Below are 13,735 nucleotides of genomic sequence, written 5' to 3' on the forward strand. Positions count from 1 at the left end.
ATTTCCGTTTTTCAGGAAGGGTTCTGCCGTGGCTAGAACGAATAAACATGAAAACAAAGCGACGGCGCAAAGACGTGGGGGAAAGAGCGAGAAACTGGATGGCCGAAGACAAAAGAAAACTCGTAAAAGCGCACTCAACGTTCTCTTTAAGTTGCCCAGCGAAACGCCCATTCCCGTCCTCCGGGATAGCCGTGATCGTATAGTGGTTAGTACCTTGCGTTGTGGCCGCAATAACCCAGGTTCGAATCCTGGTCACGGCAAACTTTTTACCTCTTTTTTTTACCAAGTCTCAGCTCTGCAAGGTTTAACCATGGTTTGTCAAAATGCTCAGATTCTCTCATTTCCGTCTTTCAGGGAGGGTTCTCCCGCGGCTAGAACGAATAAACATGAAAAGAAAGCGACGGCGCAAAGGCGTGGGGGGAAAGAGGCAGAACCTGGATGGCCGAAGACAAAAGAAAACCCGTAAAAGCGCACTCAACGTTCTCTTTAAGTTGCCCAGCGAAACGCCCATTCTCCGTCCTCCGGGATAGCCGTGATTGTATAGTGGTTAGTACCTTGCGTTGTGGCCGCAATAACCATGGTTCGAATCCTGGTCACGGCAAAATTTTTACCTCTTTTTTACCATGTCTCAGCTCTGCACGGTTTCAACATAGTTTGTCACAATGTTCAGATTCTCTCATGTCCGTCTTTCAGGAAGGGTTCTACCGCGGCTAGAACGAATAAACATGAAAAGAAAACAACGGCACAAAGGCGTGGGGTGAAAGCGAGAAACTGGATGACCGAAGACAAAAGAAAACCCGTAAAAGCGCACTGAGCGTTCTCTTTAGGTTGCCCAGCGAAACGCCCGTTCTCCGTCCTCCGGGATAGCCGTGATCGTATAGTGGTTAGTACCTTGCGTTGTGGCCGCAATAACCCAGGTTCGAATCCTGGTCACGGCAAAATTTTTACCTCTTTTTTACCATGTCTCAGCTCTGCACGGTTTCAACATAGTTTGTCACAATGTTCAGATTCTCTCATGTCCGTCTTTCAGGAAGGGTTCTACCGCGGCTAGAACGAATAAACATGAAAAGAAAACAACGGCACAAAGGCGTGGGGTGAAAGCGAGAAACTGGATGACCGAAGACAAAAGAAAACCCGTAAAAGCGCACTGAGCGTTCTCTTTAGGTTGCCCAGCGAAACGCCCGTTCTCCGTCCTCCGGGATAGCCGTGATCGTATAGTGGTTAGTACCTTGCGTTGTGGCCGCAATAACCCAGGTTCGAAGCCTGGTCACGGCAAAATTTTTACCTCTTTTTTACCAAGTCTCAGCTCTGCACGGTTTCAACATAGTTTGTCACAATGTTCAGATTCTCTCATGTCCGTCTTTCAGGAAGGGTTCTGCCGCGGCTAGAACGAATAAACATGAAAAGAAAACAACGGCGCAAAGGCGTGGGGTGAAAGCAAGAAACTGGGTGACCGAAGACAAAAGAAAACTCGTAAAAGCCCACTGAGCGTTCTCTTTAGGTTGCCCAGCGAAACGCCCGTTCTCCGTCCTCCGGGATAGCCGTGATCGTATAGTGGTTAGTACCTTGCGTTGTGGCCGCAATAACCCAGGTTCGAAGCCTGGTCACGGCAAAATTTTTACCTCTTTTTTTACCATGTCTCAGCTCTGCACGGTTTCAACATAGTTTGTCACAATGTTCAGATTCTCTCATGTCCGTCTTTCAGGAAGGGTTCTGCCGCGGCTAGAACGAATAAACATGAAAAGAAAACAACGGCGCAAAGGCGTGGGGTGAAAGCAAGAAACTGGGTGACCGAAGACAAAAGAAAACTCGTAAAAGCGCACTGAGCGTTCTCTTTAGGTTGCCCAACGAAACGCCCGTTCTCCGTCCTCCGGGATAGCCGTGATCGTATAGTGGTTAGTACCTTGCGTTGTGGCCGCAATAACCCAGGTTCGAAGCCTGGTCACGGCAAAATTTTTACCTCTTTTTTTACCATGTCTCAGCTCTGCACGGTTTCAACATAGTTTGTCACAATGTTCAGATTCTCTCATGTCCGTCTTTCAGGAAGGGTTCTGCCGCGGCTAGAACGAATAAACATGAAAAGAAAACAACGGCGCAAAGGCGTGGGATGAAAGCGAGAAACTGGATGACCGAAGACAAAAGAAAACTCGTAAAAGCGCACTGAGCGTTCTCTTTAGGTTGCCCAGCGAAACGCCCGTTCTCCGTCCTCCGGGATAGCCGTGATCGTATAGTGGTTAGTACCTTGCGTTGTGGCCGCAATAACCCAGGTTCGAAGCCTGGTCACGGCAATATTTTTACCTCTTTTTTTACCATGTCTCAGCTCTGCACGGTTTCAACATAGTTTGTCACAATGTTCAGATTCTCTCATGTCCGTCTTTCAGGAAGGGTTCTGCCGCGGCTAGAACGAATAAACATGAAAAGAAAACAACGGCGCAAAGGCGTGGGGTGAAAGCGAGAAACTGGATGACCGAAGACAAAAGAAAACTCGTAAAAGCGCACTGAGCGTTCTCTTTAGGTTGCCCAGCGAAACGCCCGTTCTCCGTCCTCCGGGATAGCCGTGATCGTATAGTGGTTAGTACCTTGCGTTGTGGCCGCAATAACCCAGGTTCGAAGCCTGGTCACGGCAAAATTTTTACCTCTTTTTTTTTACCATGTCTCAGCTCTGCGCGGTTTCAACATAGTTTGTCACAATGTTCAGATTTTCTCATGTCCGTCTTTCAAGAAGGGTTCTGCCGCGGCTAGAACGAATAAACATGAAAAGAAAACAACGGCGCAAAGGCGTGGGGTGAAAGCGAGAAACTGGATGACCGAAGACAAAAGAAAACTCGTAAAAGCGCACTGAGCGTTCTCTTTAGGTTGCCCAGCGAAACGCCCGTTCTCCGTCCTCCGGGATAGCCGTGATCGTATAGTGGTTAGTACCTTGCGTTGTGGCCGCAATAACCCAGGTTCGAAGCCTGGTCACGGCAAAATTTTTACCTCTTTTTTTTACCATGTCTCAGCTCTGCGCGGTTTCAACATAGTTTGTCACAATGTTCAGATTTTCTCATGTCCGTCTTTCAAGAAGGGTTCTGCCGCGGCTAGAACGAATAAACATGAAAAGAAAACAACGGCGCAAAGGCGTGGGGTGAAAGCGAGAAACTGGATGACCGAAGACAAAAGAAAACCCGTAAAAGCGCACTGAGCGTTCTCTTTAGGTTGCCCAGCGAAACGCCCGTTCTCCGTCCTCCGGGATAGCCGTGATCGTATAGTGGTTAGTACCTTGCGTTGTGGCCGCAATAACCCAGGTTCGAAGCCTGGTCACGGCAAAATTTTTACCTCTTTTTTTACCATGTCTCAGCTCTGCACGGTTTCAACATAGTTTGTCACAATGTTCAGATTTTCTCATGTCCGTCTTTCAAGAAGGGTTCTGCCGCGGCTAGAACGAATAAACATGAAAAGAAAACAACGGCGCAAAGGCGTGGGGTGAAAGCGAGAAACTGGATGACCGAAGACAAAAGAAAACCCGTAAAAGCGCACTGAGCGTTCTCTTTAGGTTGCCCAGCGAAACGCCCGTTCTCCGTCCTCCGGGATAGCCGTGATCGTATAGTGGTTAGTACCTTGCGTTGTGGCCGCAATAACCCAGGTTCGAATCCTGGTCACGGCAAACTTTTTACCTCTTTTTTTACCATGTCGCGGCTCTGCACGGTTTTAACATGGTTTGTCACAATGCTCAGATTCTCTCATTTCCGTTTTTCAGGAAGGGTTCTGCCGTGGCTAGAACGAATAAACATGAAAACAAAGCGACGGCGCAAAGACGTGGGGGAAAGAGCGAGAAACTGGATGGCCGAAGACAAAAGAAAACTCGTAAAAGCGCACTCAACGTTCTCTTTAAGTTGCCCAGCGAAACGCCCATTCCCGTCCTCCGGGATAGCCGTGATCGTATAGTGGTTAGTACCTTGCGTTGTGGCCGCAATAACCCAGGTTCGAATCCTGGTCACGGCAAACTTTTTACCTCTTTTTTTTACCAAGTCTCAGCTCTGCAAGGTTTAACCATGGTTTGTCAAAATGCTCAGATTCTCTCATTTCCGTCTTTCAGGGAGGGTTCTCCCGCGGCTAGAACGAATAAACATGAAAAGAAAGCGACGGCGCAAAGGCGTGGGGGGAAAGAGGCAGAACCTGGATGGCCGAAGACAAAAGAAAACCCGTAAAAGCGCACTCAACGTTCTCTTTAAGTTGCCCAGCGAAACGCCCATTCTCCGTCCTCCGGGATAGCCGTGATTGTATAGTGGTTAGTACCTTGCGTTGTGGCCGCAATAACCATGGTTCGAATCCTGGTCACGGCAAACTTTTTACCTCTTTTTTTTACCAAGTCTCAGCTCTGCAAGGTTTTAACATGGTTTGTCAAAATGCTCAGATTCTCTCATTTCCGTCTTTCAGGGAGGGTTCTGCCGCGGCTAGAACGAATAAACATGAAAAGAAAGCGACGGCGCTAAGGCGTGGGGGGAAAGAGGGAGAACCTGGATGGCCGAAGACAAAAGAAAACCCGTAAAAGCGCACTCAACGTTCTCTTTAAGTTGCCCAGTGAAACGCCCATTTTCCGTCCTCCGGGATAGCCGTGATCGTATAGTGGTTAGTACCTTGCGTTGTGGCCGCAATAACCCAGGTTCGAAGCCTGGTCACGGCAATATTTTTACCTCTTTTTTTACCATGTCTCAGCTCTGCACGGTTTCAACATAGTTTGTCACAATGTTCAGATTCTCTCATGTCCGTCTTTCAGGAAGGGTTCTGCCGCGGCTAGAACGAATAAACATGAAAAGAAAACAACGGCGCAAAGGCGTGGGGTGAAAGCGAGAAACTGGATGACCGAAGACAAAAGAAAACTCGTAAAAGCGCACTGAGCGTTCTCTTTAGGTTGCCCAGCGAAACGCCCATTTTCCGTCCTCCGGGATAGCCGTGATCGTATAGTGGTTAGTACCTTGCGTTGTGGCCGCAATAACCCAGGTTCGAAGCCTGGTCACGGCAATATTTTTACCTCTTTTTTTACCATGTCTCAGCTCTGCACGGTTTCAACATAGTTTGTCACAATGTTCAGATTCTCTCATGTCCGTCTTTCAGGAAGGGTTCTGCCGCGGCTAGAACGAATAAACATGAAAAGAAAACAACGGCGCAAAGGCGTGGGGTGAAAGCGAGAAACTGGATGACCGAAGACAAAAGAAAACTCGTAAAAGCGCACTGAGCGTTCTCTTTAGGTTGCCCAGTGAAACGCCCGTTCTCCGTCCTCCGGGATAGCCGTGATCGTATAGTGGTTAGTACCTTGCGTTGTGGCCGCAATAACCCAGGTTCGAAGCCTGGTCACGGCAAAATTTTTACCTCTTTTTTTTACCATGTCTCAGCTCTGCGCGGTTTCAACATAGTTTGTCACAATGTTCAGATTTTCTCATGTCCGTCTTTCAAGAAGGGTTCTGCCGCGGCTAGAACGAATAAACATGAAAAGAAAACAACGGCGCAAAGGCGTGGGGTGAAAGCGAGAAACTGGATGACCGAAGACAAAAGAAAACCCGTAAAAGCGCACTGAGCGTTCTCTTTAGGTTGCCCAGCGAAACGCCCGTTCTCCGTCCTCCGGGATAGCCGTGATCGTATAGTGGTTAGTACCTTGCGTTGTGGCCGCAATAACCCAGGTTCGAAGCCTGGTCACGGCAAAATTTTTACCTCTTTTTTTACCATGTCTCAGCTCTGCACGGTTTCAACATAGTTTGTCACAATGTTCAGATTTTCTCATGTCCGTCTTTCAAGAAGGGTTCTGCCGCGGCTAGAACGAATAAACATGAAAAGAAAACAACGGCGCAAAGGCGTGGGGTGAAAGCGAGAAACTGGATGACCGAAGACAAAAGAAAACCCGTAAAAGCGCACTGAGCGTTCTCTTTAGGTTGCCCAGCGAAACGCCCTTTCTCCGTCCTCCGGGATAGCCGTGATCGTATAGTGGTTAGTACCTTGCGTTGTGGCCGCAATAACCCAGGTTCGAATCCTGGTCACGGCAAACTTTTTACCTCTTTTTTTACCATGTCGCAGCTCTGCACGGTTTTAACATGGTTTGTCACAATGCTCAGATTCTCTCATTTCCGTTTTTCAGGAAGGGTTCTGCCGTGGCTAGAACGAATAAACATGAAAACAAAGCGACGGCGCAAAGACGTGGGGGAAAGAGCGAGAAACTGGATGGCCGAAGACAAAAGAAAACTCGTAAAAGCGCACTCAACGTTCTCTTTAAGTTGCCCAGCGAAACGCCCATTCTCCGTCCTCCGGGATAGCCGTGATCGTATAGTGGTTAGTACCTTGCGTTGTGGCCGCAATAACCCAGGTTCGAATCCTGGTCACGCAAACTTTTTACCTCTTTTTTTACCAAGTCTCAGCTCTGCAAGGTTTAACCATGGTTTGTCAAAATGCTCAGATTCTCTCATTTCCGTCTTTCAGGGAGGGTTCTCCCGCGGCTAGAACGAATAAACATGAAAAGAAAGCGACGGCGCAAAGGCGTGGGGGGAAAGAGGCAGAACCTGGATGGCCGAAGACAAAAGAAAACCCGTAAAAGCGCACTCAACGTTCTCTTTAAGTTGCCCAGCGAAACGCCCATTCTCCGTCCTCCGGGATAGCCGTGATCGTATAGTGGTTAGTACCTTGCGTTGTGGCCGCAATAACCCAGGTTCGAATCCTGGTCACGGCAAACTTTTTACCTCTTTTTTTTACCAAGTCTCAGCTCTGCAAGGTTTTAACATGGTTTGTCAAAATGCTCAGATTCTCTCATTTCCGTCTTTCAGGGAGGGTTCTGCCGCGGCTAGAACGAATAAACATGAAAAGAAAGCGACGGCGCTAAGGCGTGGGGGGAAAGAGGGAGAACCTGGATGGCCGAAGACAAAAGAAAACCCGTAAAAGCGCACTCAACGTTCTATTTAAGTTGCCCAGTGAAACGCCCATTCTCCGTCCTCCGGGATAGCCGTGATCGTATAGTGGTTAGTACCTTGCTTTGTGGCCGCAGTAACCCAGGTTCGAATCCTGGTCACGGCAAAATTTTTACCTCTTTTTTTTACCAAGTCTCAGCTCTGCAAGGTTTTAACATGGTTTGTCAAAATGCTCAGATTCTCTCATTTCCGTCTTTCAGGGAGGGTTCTGCCACGGCTAGAACAAATAAACATGAAAAGAAAGCGACGGCGCAAAGGCGTGGGGGGAAAGAGGGAGAACCTGGATGGCCGAAGACAAAAGAAAACCCGTAAAAGCGCACTCAACGTTCTCTTTAGGTTGCCCAGCGAAACGCCCGTTCTCCGTCCTCCGGGATAGCCGTGATCGTATAGTGGTTAGTACCTTGCGTTGTGGCCGCAATAACCCAGGTTCGAATCCTGGTCACGGCAAACTTTTTACCTCTTTTTTTACCAAGTCTCAGCTCTGCAAGGTTTTAACATGGTTTGTCAAAATGCTCAGATTCTCTCATTTCCGTCTTTCAGGGAGGGTTCTGCCGCGGCTAGAACGAATAAACATGAAAAGAAAGCGACGGCGCAAAGGCGTGGGGGGAAAGAGGGAGAACCTGGATGGCCGAAGACAAAAGAAAACCCGTAAAAGCGCACTCAACGTTCTCTTTAGGTTGCCCAGCGAAACGCCCGTTCTCCGTCCTCCGGGATAGCCGTGATCGTATAGTGGTTAGTACCTTGCGTTGTGGCCGCAATAACCCAGGTTCGAAGCCTGGTCACGGCAAAATTTTTACCTCTTTTTTTACCATGTCTCAGCTCTGCACGGTTTCAACATAGTTTGTCACAATGTTCAGATTCTCTCATGTCCGTCTTTCAGGAAGGGTTCTGCCGCGGCTAGAACGAATAAACATGAAAAGAAAACAACGGCGCAAAGGCGTGGGATGAAAGCGAGAAACTGGATGACCGAAGACAAAAGAAAACTCGTAAAAGCGCACTGAGCGTTCTCTTTAGGTTGCCCAGCGAAACGCCCGTTCTCCGTCCTCCGGGATAGCCGTGATCGTATAGTGGTTAGTACCTTGCGTTGTGGCCGCAATAACCCAGGTTCGAAGCCTGGTCACGGCAATATTTTTACCTCTTTTTTTACCATGTCTCAGCTCTGCACGGTTTCAACATAGTTTGTCACAATGTTCAGATTCTCTCATGTCCGTCTTTCAGGAAGGGTTCTGCCGCGGCTAGAACGAATAAACATGAAAAGAAAACAACGGCGCAAAGGCGTGGGGTGAAAGCGAGAAACTGGATGACCGAAGACAAAAGAAAACTCGTAAAAGCGCACTGAGCGTTCTCTTTAGGTTGCCCAGCGAAACGCCCGTTCTCCGTCCTCCGGGATAGCCGTGATCGTATAGTGGTTAGTACCTTGCGTTGTGGCCGCAATAACCCAGGTTCGAAGCCTGGTCACGGCAAACTTTTTACCTCTTTTTTTTACCAAGTCTCAGCTCTGCACGGTTTCAACATAGTTTGTCACAATGTTCAGATTCTCTCATGTCCGTCTTTCAGGAAGGGTTCTGCCGCGGCTAGAACGAATAAACATGAAAAGAAAACAACGGCGCAAAGGCGTGGGGTGAAAGCGAGAAACTGGATGACCGAAGACAAAAGAAAACTCGTAAAAGCGCACTGAGCGTTCTCTTTAGGTTGCCCAGCGAAACGCCCGTTCTCCGTCCTCCGGGATAGCCGTGATCGTATAGTGGTTAGTACCTTGCGTTGTGGCCGCAATAACCCAGGTTCGAAGCCTGGTCACGGCAATATTTTTACCTCTTTTTTTACCATGTCTCAGCTCTGCACGGTTTCAACATAGTTTGTCACAATGTTCAGATTCTCTCATGTCCGTCTTTCAGGAAGGGTTCTGCCGCGGCTAGAACGAATAAACATGAAAAGAAAACAACGGCGCAAAGGCGTGGGGTGAAAGCGAGAAACTGGATGACCGAAGACAAAAGAAAACTCGTAAAAGCGCACTGAGCGTTCTCTTTAGGTTGCCCAGCGAAACGCCCGTTCTCCGTCCTCCGGGATAGCCGTGATCGTATAGTGGTTAGTACCTTGCGTTGTGGCCGCAATAACCCAGGTTCGAAGCCTGGTCACGGCAATATTTTTACCTCTTTTTTTACCATGTCTCAGCTCTGCACGGTTTCAACATAGTTTGTCACAATGTTCAGATTCTCTCATGTCCGTCTTTCAGGAAGGGTTCTGCCGCGGCTAGAACGAATAAACATGAAAAGAAAACAAAGGCGCAAAGGCGTGGGGTGAAAGCGAGAAACTGGATGACCGAAGACAAAAGAAAACTCGTAAAAGCGCACTGAGCGTTCTCTTTAGGTTGCCCAGCGAAACGCCCGTTCTCCGTCCTCCGGGATAGCCGTGATCGTATAGTGGTTAGTACCTTGCGTTGTGGCCGCAATAACCCAGGTTCGAAGCCTGGTCACGGCAATATTTTTACCTCTTTTTTTACCATGTCTCAGCTCTGCACGGTTTCAACATAGTTTGTCACAATGTTCAGATTCTCTCATGTCCGTCTTTCAGGAAGGGTTCTGCCGCGGCTAGAACGAATAAACATGAAAAGAAAACAACGGCGCAAAGGCGTGGGGTGAAAGCGAGAAACTGGATGACCGAAGACAAAAGAAAACTCGTAAAAGCGCACTGAGCGTTCTCTTTAGGTTGCCCAGCGAAACGCCCGTTCTCCGTCCTCCGGGATAGCCGTGATCGTATAGTGGTTAGTACCTTGCGTTGTGGCCGCAATAACCCAGGTTCGAAGCCTGGTCACGGCAAAATTTTTACCTCTTTTTTTTACCATGTCTCAGCTCTGCGCGGTTTCAACATAGTTTGTCACAATGTTCAGATTTTCTCATGTCCGTCTTTCAAGAAGGGTTCTGCCGCGGCTAGAACGAATAAACATGAAAAGAAAACAACGGCGCAAAGGCGTGGGGTGAAAGCGAGAAACTGGATGACCGAAGACAAAAGAAAACCCGTAAAAGCGCACTGAGCGTTCTCTTTAGGTTGCCCAGCGAAACGCCCGTTCTCCGTCCTCCGGGATAGCCGTGATCGTATAGTGGTTAGTACCTTGCGTTGTGGCCGCAATAACCCAGGTTCGAATCCTGGTCACGGCAAACTTTTTACCTCTTTTTTTTACCAAGTCTCAGCTCTGCAAGGTTTTGACATGGTTTGTCAAAATGCTCAGATTCTCTTATTTCCGTCTTTCAGGGAGGGTTCTGCCGCGGCTAGAACGAATAAACATGAAAAGAAAGCGACGGCGCAAAGGCGTGGGGGAAAGAGCGAAAAACTGGATGGCCGAAGACAAAAGAAAACCCGTAAAAGCGCACTCAACGTTCTCTTTAAGTTGCCCAGTGAAACGCCCATTCTCCGTCCTCCGGGATAGCCGTGATCGTATAGTGGTTAGTACATTGCGTTGTGGCCGCAATAACCCAGGTTCGAATCCTGGTCACGGCAAACTTTTTACCTCTTTTTTTTTACCATGTCGCAGCTCTGCACGGTTTTAACATGGTTTGTCACAATGCTCAGATTCTCTCATTTCCGTTTTTCAGGGAGGGTTCTGCCGCGGCTAGAACGAATAAACATGAAAAGAAAGCGACGGCGCAAAGGCGTGGGGGGAAAGAGGGAGAACATGGATGGCCGAAGACAAAAGAAAACCCGTAAAAGCGCACTCAACGTTCTCTTTAGGTTGCCCAGCGAAACGCCCATTCTCCGTCCTCCGGGATAGCCGTGATCGTATAGTGGATAGTACCTTGCGTTGTGGCCGCAATAACCCAGGTTCGAATCCAGGTCACGGCAAAATTTTTACCTCTTTTTTTTTTACCAAGTATCAGCTCTGCAAGGTTTTGACATTGTTTGTCACAATGCTCAGATTCTCTCATTTCCGTTTTTCAGGAAGGGTTCTGCCGTGGCTAGAACGAATAAATATGAAAAGAAAGCGACGGTGCAAAGGCGTGGGGGGAAAGAGGGAGAACCTGGATGGCCGAAGACAAAAGAAAACCCGTAAAAGCGCACTCAACGTTCTCTTTAAGTTGCCCAGCGAAACGCCCATTCTCCGTCCTCCGGGATAGCCGTGATCGTATAGTGGTTAGTACCTTGCGTTGTGGCCGCAATAACCCAGGTTCGAATCCTGGTCACGGCAAAATTCTTACCTCTTTTTTTTTTACCAAGTCTCAGCTCTGCAAGGTTTTAACATGGTTTGTCAAAATGCTCAAATTCTCTCATTTCCGTCTTTCAGGGAGGGTTCTGCCACGGCTAGAACGAATAAACACGAAAAGAAAGCGACGGCGCAAAGGCGTGGGGGGAAAGAGGGAGAACCTGGATGGCCGAAGACAAAAGAAAACCCGTAAAAGCGCACTCAACGTTCTCTTTAAGTTGCCCAGCGAAACGCCCATTCTCCGTCCTCCGGGATAGCCGTGATCGTATAGTGGTTAGTACCTTGCGTTGTGGCCGCAATAACCCAGGTTCGAAGCCTGGTCACGGCAAAATTTTTACCTCTTTTTTTACCATGTCTCAGCTCTGCACGGTTTCAACATAGTTTGTCACAATGTTCAGATTCTCTCATGTCCGTCTTTCAGGGAGGGTTCTGCCGCGGTTAGAACGAATAAACATGAAAAGAAAGCGACGGCGCAAAGGCGTGGGGGAAAGAGCGAAAAACTGGATGGCCGAAGACAACAGAAAACCCGTAAAAGCGCACTAAACGTTCTTTTTAAGTTGCCCAGCGAAACGCCCGTTCTCCGTCCTCCGGGATAGCCGTGATCGTATAGTGGTTAGTACCTTGCGTTGTGGCCGCAATAACCCAGGTTCGAAGCCTGGTCACGGCAAAATTTTTACCTCTTTTTTTACCATGTCTCAGCTCTGCGCGGTTTCAACATAGTTTGTCAAAATGCTCAAATTCTCTCATTTCCGTCTTTCAGGAAGGGTTCTGCCGTGGCTAGAACGAATAAATATGAAAAGAAAGCGACGGCGCAAAGGCGTGGGGGGAAAGAGGGAGAACCTGGATGGCCGAAGACAAAAGAAAACCCGTAAAAGCGCACTCAACGTTCTCTTTAAGTTGCCCAGCGAAACGCCCATTCTCCGTCCTCCGGGATAGCCGTGATCGTATAGTGGTTAGTACCTTGCGTTGTGGCCGCAATAACCCAGATTCGAATCCTGGTCACGGCAAAATTCTTACCTCTTTTTTTTACCAAGTCTCAGCTCTGCAAGGTTTTAACATGGTTTGTCAAAATGCTCAAATTCTCTCATTTCCGTCTTTCAGGGAGGGTTCTGCCGCGGTTAGAACGAATAAACATGAAAAGAAAGCGACGGCGCAAAGGCGTGGGGGAAAGAGCGAAAAACTGGATGGCCGAAGACAACAGAAAACCCGTAAAAGCGCACTAAACGTTCTTTTTAAGTTGCCCAGCGAAACGCCCGTTCTCCGTCCTCCGGGATAGCCGTGATCGTATAGTGGTTAGTACCTTGCGTTGTGGCCGCAATAACCCAGGTTCGAAGCCTGGTCACGGCAAAATTTTACCTCTTTTTTTACCATGTCTCAGCTCTGCACGGTTTCAACATAGTTTGTCACAATGTTCAGATTCTCTCATGTCCGTCTTTCAGGAAGGGTTCTGCCGCGGCTAGAACGAATAAACATGAAAAGAAAACAACGGCGCAAAGGCGTGGGATGAAAGCGAGAAACTGGATGACCGAAGACAAAAGAAAACTCGTAAAAGCGCACTGAGCGTTCTCTTTAGGTTGCCCAGCGAAACGCCCGTTCTCCGTCCTCCGGGATAGCCGTGATCGTATAGTGGTTAGTACCTTGCGTTGTGGCCGCAATAACCCAGGTTCGAAGCCTGGTCACGGCAATATTTTTACCTCTTTTTTTACCATGTCTCAGCTCTGCACGGTTTCAACATAGTTTGTCACAATGTTCAGATTCTCTCATGTCCGTCTTTCAGGAAGGGTTCTGCCGCGGCTAGAACGAATAAACATGAAAAGAAAACAACGGCGCAAAGGCGTGGGGTGAAAGCGAGAAACTGGATGACCGAAGACAAAAGAAAACTCGTAAAAGCGCACTGAGCGTTCTCTTTAGGTTGCCCAGCTAAACGCCCGTTCTCCGTCCTCCGGGATAGCCGTGATCGTATAGTGGTTAGTACCTTGCGTTGTGGCCGCCATAACCCAGGTTCGAAGCCTGGTCACGGCAAAATTTTTACCTCTTTTTTTTACCATGTCTCAGCTCTGCGCGGTTTCAACATAGTTTGTCACAATGTTCAGATTTTCTCATGTCCGTCTTTCAAGAAGGGTTCTGCCGCGGCTAGAACGAATAAACATGAAAAGAAAACAACGGCGCAAAGGCGTGGGGTGAAAGCGAGAAACTGGATGACCGAAGACAAAAGAAAACTCGTAAAAGCGCACTGAGCGTTCTCTTTAGGTTGCCCAGCGAAACGCCCGTTCTCCGTCCTCCGGGATAGCCGTGATCGTATAGTGGTTAGTACCTTGCGTTGTGGCCGCAATAACCCAGGTTCGAATCCTGGTCACGGCAAACTTTTTACCTCTTTTTTTACCATGTCGCCGCTCTGCACGGTTTTAACATGGTTTGTCACAATGCTCAGATTCTCTCATTTCCGTTTTTCAGGAAGGGTTCTGCCGTGGCTAGAACGAATAAACATGAAAACAAAGCGACGGCGCAAAGACGTGGGGGAAAGAGCGAGAAACTGGATGGCCGAAGACAAAAGAAAACTCGTAAAAGCGCACTCAACGTTCTCTTTAAGTTGCCCAGCGAAACGCCCATT

General features: G+C 48.4%; 1 protein-coding gene and 11 non-coding genes across 13 annotated transcripts in view; 11 read left to right on the forward strand and 1 right to left on the reverse strand.

The window, feature by feature from the left end:
- The window catches only part of Sarm (sterile alpha and armadillo motif), a 264,254-nt gene that overhangs the window by 174,742 nt on the left and 75,777 nt on the right, over positions 1–13,735 (reverse strand). The gene's annotated exons all lie outside the window — the stretch shown is intronic.
- TRNAH-GUG (transfer RNA histidin (anticodon GUG)) lies at positions 189–260 on the forward strand. The gene has a single exon. It is a non-coding gene; the product is annotated as a tRNA-His (tRNA).
- Positions 867–938, forward strand: TRNAH-GUG (transfer RNA histidin (anticodon GUG)). The gene has a single exon. It is a non-coding gene; the product is annotated as a tRNA-His (tRNA).
- Positions 3,572–3,643, forward strand: TRNAH-GUG (transfer RNA histidin (anticodon GUG)). Its single transcript has one exon. It is a non-coding gene; the product is annotated as a tRNA-His (tRNA).
- TRNAH-GUG (transfer RNA histidin (anticodon GUG)) lies at positions 3,910–3,981 on the forward strand. Its single transcript has one exon. It is a non-coding gene; the product is annotated as a tRNA-His (tRNA).
- On the forward strand, positions 5,945–6,016 carry TRNAH-GUG (transfer RNA histidin (anticodon GUG)). The gene has a single exon. It is a non-coding gene; the product is annotated as a tRNA-His (tRNA).
- Positions 6,623–6,694, forward strand: TRNAH-GUG (transfer RNA histidin (anticodon GUG)). The gene has a single exon. It is a non-coding gene; the product is annotated as a tRNA-His (tRNA).
- TRNAH-GUG (transfer RNA histidin (anticodon GUG)) lies at positions 7,305–7,376 on the forward strand. Its single transcript has one exon. It is a non-coding gene; the product is annotated as a tRNA-His (tRNA).
- On the forward strand, positions 10,013–10,084 carry TRNAH-GUG (transfer RNA histidin (anticodon GUG)). Its single transcript has one exon. It is a non-coding gene; the product is annotated as a tRNA-His (tRNA).
- On the forward strand, positions 10,353–10,424 carry TRNAH-GUG (transfer RNA histidin (anticodon GUG)). The gene has a single exon. It is a non-coding gene; the product is annotated as a tRNA-His (tRNA).
- On the forward strand, positions 11,038–11,109 carry TRNAH-GUG (transfer RNA histidin (anticodon GUG)). Its single transcript has one exon. It is a non-coding gene; the product is annotated as a tRNA-His (tRNA).
- On the forward strand, positions 13,414–13,485 carry TRNAH-GUG (transfer RNA histidin (anticodon GUG)). Its single transcript has one exon. It is a non-coding gene; the product is annotated as a tRNA-His (tRNA).

The sequence above is a fragment of the Rhipicephalus microplus genome, chromosome 3 (assembly GCF_043290135.1).
Source record: "Rhipicephalus microplus isolate Deutch F79 chromosome 3, USDA_Rmic, whole genome shotgun sequence".
Lineage (NCBI taxonomy): Eukaryota > Metazoa > Arthropoda > Arachnida > Ixodida > Ixodidae > Rhipicephalus > Rhipicephalus microplus.